Source organism: Cryptomeria japonica, chromosome 6, assembly GCF_030272615.1.
Source record: "Cryptomeria japonica chromosome 6, Sugi_1.0, whole genome shotgun sequence".
Lineage (NCBI taxonomy): Eukaryota > Viridiplantae > Streptophyta > Pinopsida > Cupressales > Cupressaceae > Cryptomeria > Cryptomeria japonica.
Window position 1 is genome coordinate 126,972,659 of NC_081410.1, and position 10,890 is coordinate 126,983,548.

Below are 10,890 nucleotides of genomic sequence, written 5' to 3' on the forward strand. Positions count from 1 at the left end.
GACATCTGACAATAGGTACCATCATCCGTTGGATGAGCAAAGATCAATGTCTCAGGATGGATTTCGGCCCAAATGTGGGAAGTGAACACATTTGTGAGAACTTCATCTGGAATTTAACATTTTAGGTTTAATTAAATATAATTAAGTCTATAAAGCTCTTTTTTGAGCGGAATTTTAAAATGATTAAATAGACTTAAAAAACAAACCCGAAAAGTGACAAAGTATGGTGACGTGCCAGAAAAATGGCAAAAGTCATGGGACCCACAACATCTGACAACATGTACCATCGTCCCTTGGATGAGCAAAGATCAATGAGTTAGGGTGGATTTTGGCCCAAATGTGGGAAATGAACGCATTTGTGAGAACTTCGCCCGAAATTTAACATTTTAAATTTAATTAAATATAATTAAAATTTAAGTCTATAAAGATCTTTTTCAGGTGGAAGTTTAAATGATTAAATAGACTTAAAAAACAGGCCCGAAAAGTGACAGAGTATGGTGACGTGCCAGAAAAATGGCATAAGCCATGGGACCCACAACATTTGACAATAGGTACCATCATCCGTTGGATGAGCAAAGATCAACGACTTAGGGTGGATTTTGGCCCAAATGTGGGAAATAAACACATTTGTGAGAACTTCACCCGAAATTGAAACGTTTTAAATTTAATTAAATATAATTAAGTATATTTATGTTTAAAAAGATCTTTTTCGGGTGGAAGTTTAAATGATTAAATAGACTTAAAAAATAGACCCGAAAAGTGACACGAGGATGGTGACATGCCAGAAAAATGGCTGAAGTCATGGGATCCACGACATCTGACAACAGGTACAATCGTCTGTTGGATGAGCAAAGATCAACGACTTAGGGTGGATTTCGGCCCAAATCCGGGAAGTGAACACATTTGTGAGAACTTCACCCAGAATTGAAACGTTTTAAATTTAATTAAATATAATTAAGTCTAATATCCTCAGAATTTATACTGAAGTAATGAGTATTTTGTCCTTCGGCATGGAATAGTTATTAATAATAATTAATAAAATTACAACATGATTCTAGATATTTTGCCAATTGCCATCGTCCGTTGGATGAGTTAAGATCAATGACTTAGGGTGGATTTCGGCCCGAATGTGGGAAGTGAACACATTTGTGAGAACTTCACTCAGAATTGAACGTTTTACATTTATTGTCCTCAGAATTTATACTGAAGTAATGAATGTTTTGTCCTTCAGCATGGAATAGTTGTTAATAATAATTAATAAAATTACAACATGATTCTAGATATTTTGCCCTTTAGGTATTACTTTTCTACTTTTCAGAGTTTTCAAAATAAGAGACTCGTAAATCATAATCATATTTCATTTCATGGACAAACCTATAAATTGAGGGAGATTCAGAAACAACTACTAGATTGAGGAATGCAAGTTGCAACAGAGACTGTCTGCGCCAATCTAGTGAAATAGAAATTATGGGTAAAATCTAGAACACCTACATCCTGCCTTTTTTGCTTTTGGTAATCTCATGGTCCAATTTGAGGGTTAGCTTTTTCAGGTTTTTATCTAGCATTATTTTGAACTATTAACAATGATAGTGATGGGGAAAATGGGAAGCAGTAGTTCAACAAGAAGCCAAGAGAAAAAAATACCTAACCGAACTGGTTAAAACACTAGGTTTCACTGATGAATACCATGATATTTATGACCCTGCTATCCATGGTGAAAAGCGTATCATACATATTAGATATGCATTGTCTAGTAAGGCGGTAGATCCATGCAGGGCAAAATTTATTGTTTTCAACCCAATGTTACAACAAAGAACATATAAAATCGCATCGTGGGATGTTGGATTGGGAAGCATGGTGTTACCTAAAGTATTCCCTTGCCTTGATTTTGTCATGGTCTGTGCTAAAAATTATGATGAAGATAAAAAATCAATTGTCAATAAAAATACAAAAGAGGAAATTCTATCCATAAACGAGGAAGAATTTGCTTGTTTGTTGAACCTAGGATTTGAAGCCCAAAACTCAAACGTCCAAATTGACCTTGAAAAGCTGGTAGGGAATTATGAGAGTCTCGATCCAAGTCGCAGAGATTCATTTATCAAAGGTCTAATAAAGAGTGGTACTGGTATTGTGTTGGATCAGAATCATAAGCCTCCTTATGATTCTAAGATTTTTGTTCCATGGGTTGGGGATACTTTTTCCTTGTTGTCAGTTTGCTTGGGATTGGAAAATGATAGGGAAGTGGGTGCAAACCTTCTTGAAATGATTAATATTATCCATTGTGTAGGTCAGCCAGTAAGATATAATTTTATTGAGCACATCGTAAAATCCATGCAAAAATAATTACTAATGATCAAAAAAGGTTCTTGTAAGACATTTAGGTTCTCATCCTACTTGTTCTATCTCCTTCTATGCAAGTATCGTGCAATATTGGAGACCAACAAGCTTCAAATTGTGAGCTATAAGATTGATGAGAAGACTGGGAAGAGAACAGATTGTCCAATATATGATTGGACACCAAAGATAAGGATGCATGATAACAAAAAGAACTACAACCATTTTGTAGACTTCTTTTTGGCACCAATGCATAATGAAATTACAAGCACTCCAATGCCCAGGTTGCTTGTGTCTTGTAGAGATTACATTCAACTCGAAAGTCAAATAGAATTGGCTGATTGGTTCTTCATGGAAGAATTCATTGTGTTAAGGTTTTACGGATCGACAGTAAAACCATACAGACTTCCAATACATGTGACAGAGAGGGTGTTTGCATTAGAGTATGTACGACAATTGGAGAGCATAGATAGGCACTTCCATGGTCAGCAAAAGAAGAGCATATTTCCTTCCTTTCCTTTCTCATGTGGAGGGTTCACATTTGAGAGAAAAGCATTCAATGTGGCACATGATTTTTTGACAATTTTTAACTTTGGTGATGAGGGTCTCTGGCAGTATGATCCAATCAGTTTAGTTCAAGCAAGGCTTAAGAAAAATGGGAACTCTTCAGCGTTATGTCAACATGAAAGTAAACCATTGCTAGAAAAGCTTAGAAACATGGACTCCTGGGATGAGGTTAAAAAAGAGATGGAGAAAATTGCATCTGACAATAACATTTCAACAGAAGAAATTTCATCACAAATTAAGGCCTTGTACACATAGAGGACAACAAAGGAGGGCCAGGGCATCCAAAATAGGAGGTCCTATAGTTTCTACCTAAAATCTGCTAATCCATCTAAGAAAATTATTCCCAAATCAATTTTGCATGAATGTAAAGAGAATTATTGGACTCAAACCAAAATAAATGATTTTTGGACTATGAGGAGGAATCTCAATGGACCAAAGACAAGTGCAAAATTTGAGACCATCAATGAGGATGGAGAGTTTAGCAAATTAAGGAATATGGAGCATCCCACAACAATACATGATAGAAGTGAAGATGATGATCAGTATGAGGTTGAGCCCACTCAAACAAATACTACAGTCCCTAAAATATTAGGTGCAGTCCATGAGGCAATGAAAGATAAATATAGCAAAGGGGCAAGCATTGTGGAAAAAATGGGTTTTGAAGGTGGTGGTCTAGGTCCCAGAGGAGAGGGCATTTGGTATCCACTTCAGGTACAACTTCCATTAGGGTCAAAATTAAAAGGTCCTGTTAAGCAAGTCATTGGACTTGATTCTTTAGATTCATCACTGATAGGCACTACTCATTACCCTCAGGGTCCACCTACATTTGTTTCAGGTTCAAATCTACAACCACCATCACATCATGGTATTCCCATTGGTGGTGAATCAAGTGCCACTACCATTGGTGGGGAATCTGGGGATAGTATTCCTATTATTGTTCAATCAAGTGTCATTGTGATTGGTGAGGTTGGCATGGGTACTACTACTGATACTAGTTGTCTTGGTGTTGGACAAGGGAAACAACAAAAAATCTCCCGCAAGAGGCCACTAGTGGTAGATACTCAATCTCATACTATTGAGAATCCTATATCAAGTGCCACTGACACTACAAATCAATCATTTGTAGCTTCAGATCACACACCTCAAAAAATTATGAAAACTACACATGAAAGTGTCAGTGGGAGTAGGACAGGATCATGAACTGTTGTTGGTAATCCTAGTCAAGCATTAGTTAAAACCACAAGAATAAGTGGAACTGGAGCCTATGGTATTCCTATGTCACCTTTCAAACATTCAATTGCTTTAGCAAGCCTAGATTTTCAATTTTGTGATTATTATGAAAAATATGAACACACAACAAAAGAAAATAAAGAAAAAAAGAAAGCATTTCATAGGGTTTCCCTGACTGAAGTTGTAAACGAACAACCTGCAAGGAACAGGGTATTTCCAACATATGACCCACAGAAAGATATGATGGAGTTCATGGTTGTTATGCCCCTGGCCCCAACTAAAGATAAAAATCCACCACACAGTTAGATCGATCCCTCTGAATTTCAAGTTAGCACCCTCCAAATGGATTTTTCCAAAGTACATAATGTGAACAAAATTAGTGTGTCAAAAAGGACTAACGAAGTGGTCTACACTTCATTGCTAAAGGTGGAGAGAGAAAAAAATAAACTGGAGAAACACATAGAAAAGTTATAGGTAGACTTGGAAAATGAAAAATCAAGGAGGAAAGCAATAGATAGCAAGTGCAATGATTATAGAAAAGGATAAAAAATTCAGGCTCTGCAGTAGAAATTGTAGAGCGGGAGAAGATGGATGCAAAATTGAAGGACCTGACAAAAAAACTGGCTAAAAGCAGTAAAAAATTTGATGAGGAAAGAGCCAGTTTTCAAAAATTATACAAAAGTTATGAGTCTGCTGCTGCCGAAATGAGAAAATTATAGGACTTATTGGATCATGGGAAGGAAAAAGAAAAACATTTGCAAGAGGAAGTAGAGGAAGAAAGAAAAAAATGTGCACAAATGAAAGAAGACCTGCACAATGCAAATGATAAAATAAAAACTTTGGAGGATAGATTGAAAGGTAATATGAAAAATACAACGAAGTATATACAAGAAAACATTTGGCGGCAAATAATGCAGAGGAGTGACAAGTTGTGTGAATGGTTTCAATTGACTGAAAGTCTGAGACTAATTTATATGAAAATCAAAGGGCACTATGAGAAGAACACGCATGTTTATTCAAAAGAGGATATGGCAAAAAATATTCTGAAAGTAGTTTACAGTTCCAATGACAACTACTTGGCATCCAAGGGAATTAAGAGCCGCATTGATGCCACAGTTAAGACATCATCTATCATTCAAAAAGGCCAGAAGCTAAGGGAAACATCAGAAGTTATGAAAAATTATGGAAAAAAGATCTTTAAGCTTCGAGAAAAGAAAAATAATTTGATTAAATTTGGTTTGCCTAAGACTGTTGACCCATAAAATAAATTCATTAGAGAAGAAGCTTACAAAAAAAGCATGGAGATAAAAATCAAGTCTGATTTAGACTTGCTTCCAAAGGACACAACTCCCTAAAGCTTTCTGGAATTCATCTAACCATTTACAACTCTAAATTCGGTATTGGATGAAACAGTGATGTCAAGTAAATCTTCTAAATATGGAATGTTGACGAAGTTGGAGTTGACTTTCCATAGTTTACAAAATATTGACCTTCCATCAGACGAAGAGTGGAGCGCCCTACAAAATCTGGCACAAAAATCTTAAGAATCATAGTATGTATTGCACAATTTTCTTCTTTTACTCTTAATTTCAAGGTTTTATGTTTTTTTTGTTTGCTATTTTGCTAATCCAACCTATGAATCTATGATGCACAGTGCTAAACTTCAGCCAGTAAATTTGTATTCTCAAATTCTCTCTTGCTTTAACATTTATGCATTTCTCTATTTATGATTAGTAGGTTTTAGGCACTGCTATTATCTATGTTTAATTTGTCATGGCATGAATTAATATTTAATTTTGAGCTCTATTTTTTGAAAAGGAGACATCAAACATGTAGCAGATGTTAAATTGCTAATACGGTCTATGATGGCCATATAAATCTATGCTGAGTTTGTGATTTTGATGTTCAGTCTTCACACATTGCAAACTTGCAATTCGACCTGAAGTTGTTGTTGCTCCCTTGTTTCTATAAAAGAGAATTCAAGGTCATTTGCAAAGGTAACTGAAACTTTGTATTTACTTTTGCATGGACATTGGAGAATCGCACAGGAGCTGTTGTTGCTCTCTTGTTTCTATAAAAGGGAATTCAGGGTCATTTGCAAAGGGTTCTAAAACTTTATATTCACTTTTGCAATTTGCATGGAGAATCACACAGGTTGGTGTATTACTATTGAATGAATTGTATCATATGGCTATATTTTGAAAGAATTAATGAAAATCTAAGTTCTCGACATGTGTATTACTATTGGATGAATTGTATCATATGGTTCTGAAATGCATCACACAGATTTGAGACTCAAACATGTATAAATAAACAATAAACATCTCTGTATCAATAAACACATTATGGTTTTTTTTTTATTATGCTATTTTAAATTTGGAAATAGAAAGTTGAAAAATACAATTACAAATCAATATTAAATTCTAATTGCAAAAATTAATATGCTTTTGTAATATGAATGATGAGATATAGTAATAAGATTAATAAATACCAATCTCTTACAGTTGCCATTCATCCTCATCAAATTCAGAGCTTTCTTGATTCTTGTCTGTGGTTTGAGTTTCTTCACTTTGAGTCTGCATACCTTCGCTGAACTGCATCTCAATGCTACCAGTAGATCCACTTCCAGTACATGGGGCAATAATCCCATTGGTACTTTGGTTTGAAGTGTTGCCCAAACCTCTTCTTTCACATTTGGACCTCTAGATTTGCAGTGCCCTATCGTAAGGAAAAGTGTGGACATCATACCTAGATGTATAAAGCCTCAAGCAATTTTCCAAATTTTTGTCTTGTTTGTTTCTTAGCTTAGATTTTAGGAACCCCAAAGCACTGAAAACTATCTCATCTTCCACCGAACCCAATATCATGGTAAGACATAAATCAACAAGCTTCACATATTCTGGCATTGAATCATGCAACATTTGGTTCTCAACTATAGTTTTCCAAAGCCTTGTTACCGATCCCTCTTCGCAGGGATTCTCCACTTTGGCATATTGTTCTCTCATAGTGTATGCAAAACAAGATGATTGCTCTCGAAGATGAGTTTCGTCTAATATTCCATTTATAGTTACTCCATTCAATTCTCTGGATGTGCAAAATTGTTTTATCAAAATCAATAGCTTACTTCAAAAACTAGATACAATGTTGAGGCTCCAATAATGAGGAAACACAATAGACATGGCTTCGAGAAGGTTGTCAAGAGAGAATCTACTTCTAATTTGTGAGGAAAGATCATATGCAATTTTCTTCACAGAAGTAGTTATAGTCTCAACAATCTTGTCGAAATCTTCCCTTGTAACTCTTGCTAGTTGCTTCCTGGGGCGCTTTCCTGGTTCCTCGGGGTCGACCATGGCATAGAAGTGCATTGGTATCTCAACTCCCTGTAAATTGGCACATACCTCCCCATCTGCACTGATTTGTAAAAATTTATCAAGATTGTTCAAATCTGTGAGTGTCCACCACTTAACAAATTTTTCATCAGATAGTGTTGGTTGATTTCGATAGAGATTGTCGAGGGTCATGCATGTCATCTTATGCAGTGTAGCATATTCTGCAATATACAGAGCTCTTTTTTGGGTAGCCTTCATAATATTCCTCATTTCCTCTAGCATGGGTAGAAGAGCTGCTAAAGTTAAGAGTGTCTCTAAATTACTTAACCTGTGAAGAAGTTCAGGAAATTTTGGTTGATCTGATTCGTCGCGAGTTGTGTGAAATAGTCCAATCAAAGATGGATATTCCAAAAACACTCGATGTGCTGGACCATCCAAAGAGATCCATCTAATATCATTATCCTTGAGAAGCTTGTTCCCATCAGTTATTCCATTAGCAAAGTGTTTAAATTCCATAAATCGCTTGGGACTTCGACAAAAGTGTGAGTAGAGCTCTCTGATTAAAATTTCAATTTTTTTAACCGAAGCAAACTTGCTCACAATTCCAAAATCTCGATTCATTATGTGAGCCATGCAGTGAATTGCAGTAATGTATGGTGCAAATGAAGTTTCAATCTTTGTACAAAGACCGTTCCTATGACCTTGCATTACTGAAGCTCCATCTGCTCCAACACAAACCAATTTTTTGGCTACCGTCATGTCATCCATACCTCCATATTCAATTAAACTTCTCTTTACTAGTTGAAATAAATTTTCTGTTGTCGCACTCTCCTTCATTTTAGCAACAAATAGTAGATGAGGTTGGCGGGTATGATTCTCTAGTATAAACATGCATGCATACCCATGAAGTATTGTCTACTGCTGTAACTTCGTCTAAAGAAAATGCAATAAAGTTTGACTCTCTTATTTTTTCCTTTACATCTTCTTTTTCAACCTCAGCAAGACAACTTGCCCATTCCCATCCACTGTTTACTGACTAGTATCTATTAGGATAGTTAGGAACTTTCAAAAAGTGTAATAAACCACTAATTGATGGGAAATCTGTCATAGCACGCCTTCTACTCAAAATATAATAAACAACGCTTAACTGAACAACTTTTCCTAGTTGTTCTATTTACATTTCTTTTCAAAAAATAGCTTCAATAGAACCTTTAACTTCAACAGGCTTCGTCTGTATTTTCTCATGAAAATAATACTCTTCGGCATTCCTCACATGCTTACATTCCTCCTTTGTTTTCCATCTTATCACTGATTTTTCAGCCCCGTCTATCATTTATTTTTCATAAATTTTACCCATATGCTTTTCTGTGGTGTCAAATTTTAGCTGCAACCTAATTTCCTTGTTATGTTTCCAAGTGCAAATCTTACACCTACATTGTATTGGAGGCTTGCCTTCAATTGGATTCTCCACTGGTTCAATGAATGAATACTTTGATGCCCAATTAATTTGAAAATTCCTCACTGACATATCCCACTCCTGATCCTTTTTTGATATGGCTTTTCTTTTCCCCTTTTGTGCATTATCATCAATGGCATTATCACCCAAGTCGATTACATCATTCCGGCTAACTTGGGTATCTACCAGATAATCTTCTTCAAGATCATCCTGATCTGAGATATCAGGTTTGTCGTCGTCTTCAACATGCGGTGTAGATGGCAAATTTTGTACTTGTACTTGTGATGATGTACCTTCCTGATTTTCACCACAATCTTTTCCAATGCCAAAGTACGAAGACAATGTTATGCTTTTTGTTGGCCTCTCCTGGCCTTCCCCACATTCAGGTATCCTACCCCTCTTCCTGTTCAACATCTCCAACGAAATAAAGGCTGCCAAGAAAATATCAATTTGTTGAAGAAGCAATAATAGACTATAATATATAATATACTTCAAAAATATGATCACTCACCTTTAGGCTTTAGGTCACTAGCAGTCGCCAATGCAGTCAACAACAATGATTTTCCTTGGTCTGAAACTTCGCTATTGATCAAAATTCAAAGCCTAGAACCCACTAGATTGTGTTGAGATAGATTTGATCTTTGCATGTAATTATACCAATCCTTATATGGCGAATTCCGTGGGAATTTTATATGGTATACAAATATTTGGCGAATCCCGCGTAACTATAACATGACTTATGTAATTTTTGAGGTGATTATAGGTCGTCCTAATAATTGGCAAATACAATATAGTTGGCGAAAGTTGGGATGAATGTAGACACGCGTCGGCAAGATGTTGGGCAAATTGGGTCCCCCTGGCTAACAAATCTTCACATGCCTATAGGCGAATTAAGGTCATCTATTAAGGCAACCTCGGAGAGTGTAGGCGAAAAAATTAAATTTACCGTGTGTACACCATATATTGTATTGGGGAAATCATCGCATAGAAACATTTAATTGCATAAAACATATGGCGACCGAGCCATGACTTTGACAAAAATTGATAATGTTCTGGCGACATGGCCACCCCCAGTCAGTACAAAATATTCCCCATTTCCCAGGTCGCCAACGTGAAAAATTCGCCATTGGCGAATATTCACCACTAAAGTAATCTCTGGTGCTGGTATGGAGAATTAGGGAATGGAAGAATTATAGATCATGTCCTCATATTCTATGGTTGATGGTGGCTATTTTTGTGGTAATAGATAGTTTTCCTCCATTATTATGATGTTAGGTTTCACTTTTTGTTTATTTCTCATTAGATTCTATTACATCTTACGAGCTTTGATATTTGCTTTTGACCTTAATATACATGAACATTTAGTTATTGCTGACATGATTTTTCATCTATAGAAAATAAAATATATTATGACTTGTTATTTTACAATAAATTCTATATATTTATTGTAATAATAAATTACTTATATAATATTATCTATTCTAACTTATTAGAAAGATAGGAACCTTTTAAATCTTTATAACCTTTTAAACCTAAATTTTTAATGCATATTACTTCTATATTATTTTCTATCTTCACATCTTTTCTCAATATTAACCTCAGACTACTTTATTTTTGATACGTAATCCCAGACTGCTTTATTATAACATATTTAATTTTCTTAGCTTTACTAAAATTCTTTGTGACTTTTTAATTACAATTCTATCTTCAGGCTATTCTTCAGGTCTTTAGCCATTTTATCCATCAAAGTTTATGATAATTTCTTTTATATTTTAACCTGTAATGGTTGGTAGAATAATGGTCCATTGAAATAACAGATAACAAAAGAGCCACATAGCGAAATGGAGGGAACAACGTTTGCATGTGGAAATTTGAAATCGGGAAATGGAGGGAACAACGAGGTTGGATCCTCTAGTTCTGAATCCACTGTGGCTCAAGGACAAGCAATGGATGATGAGGATGGGAGACAAGATG

The 10,890-nt window shown here is 35.5% G+C and overlaps 1 pseudogene; it reads right to left on the minus strand.

Annotated features, from left to right (window-relative positions):
* LOC131040452 (probable acyl-activating enzyme 6) overlaps nucleotides 1-10,651 on the minus strand; it is a 61,165-nt pseudogene extending 50,514 nt beyond the window's left edge.
* Nucleotides 10,652-10,890: the final 239 nt, after the last annotated feature.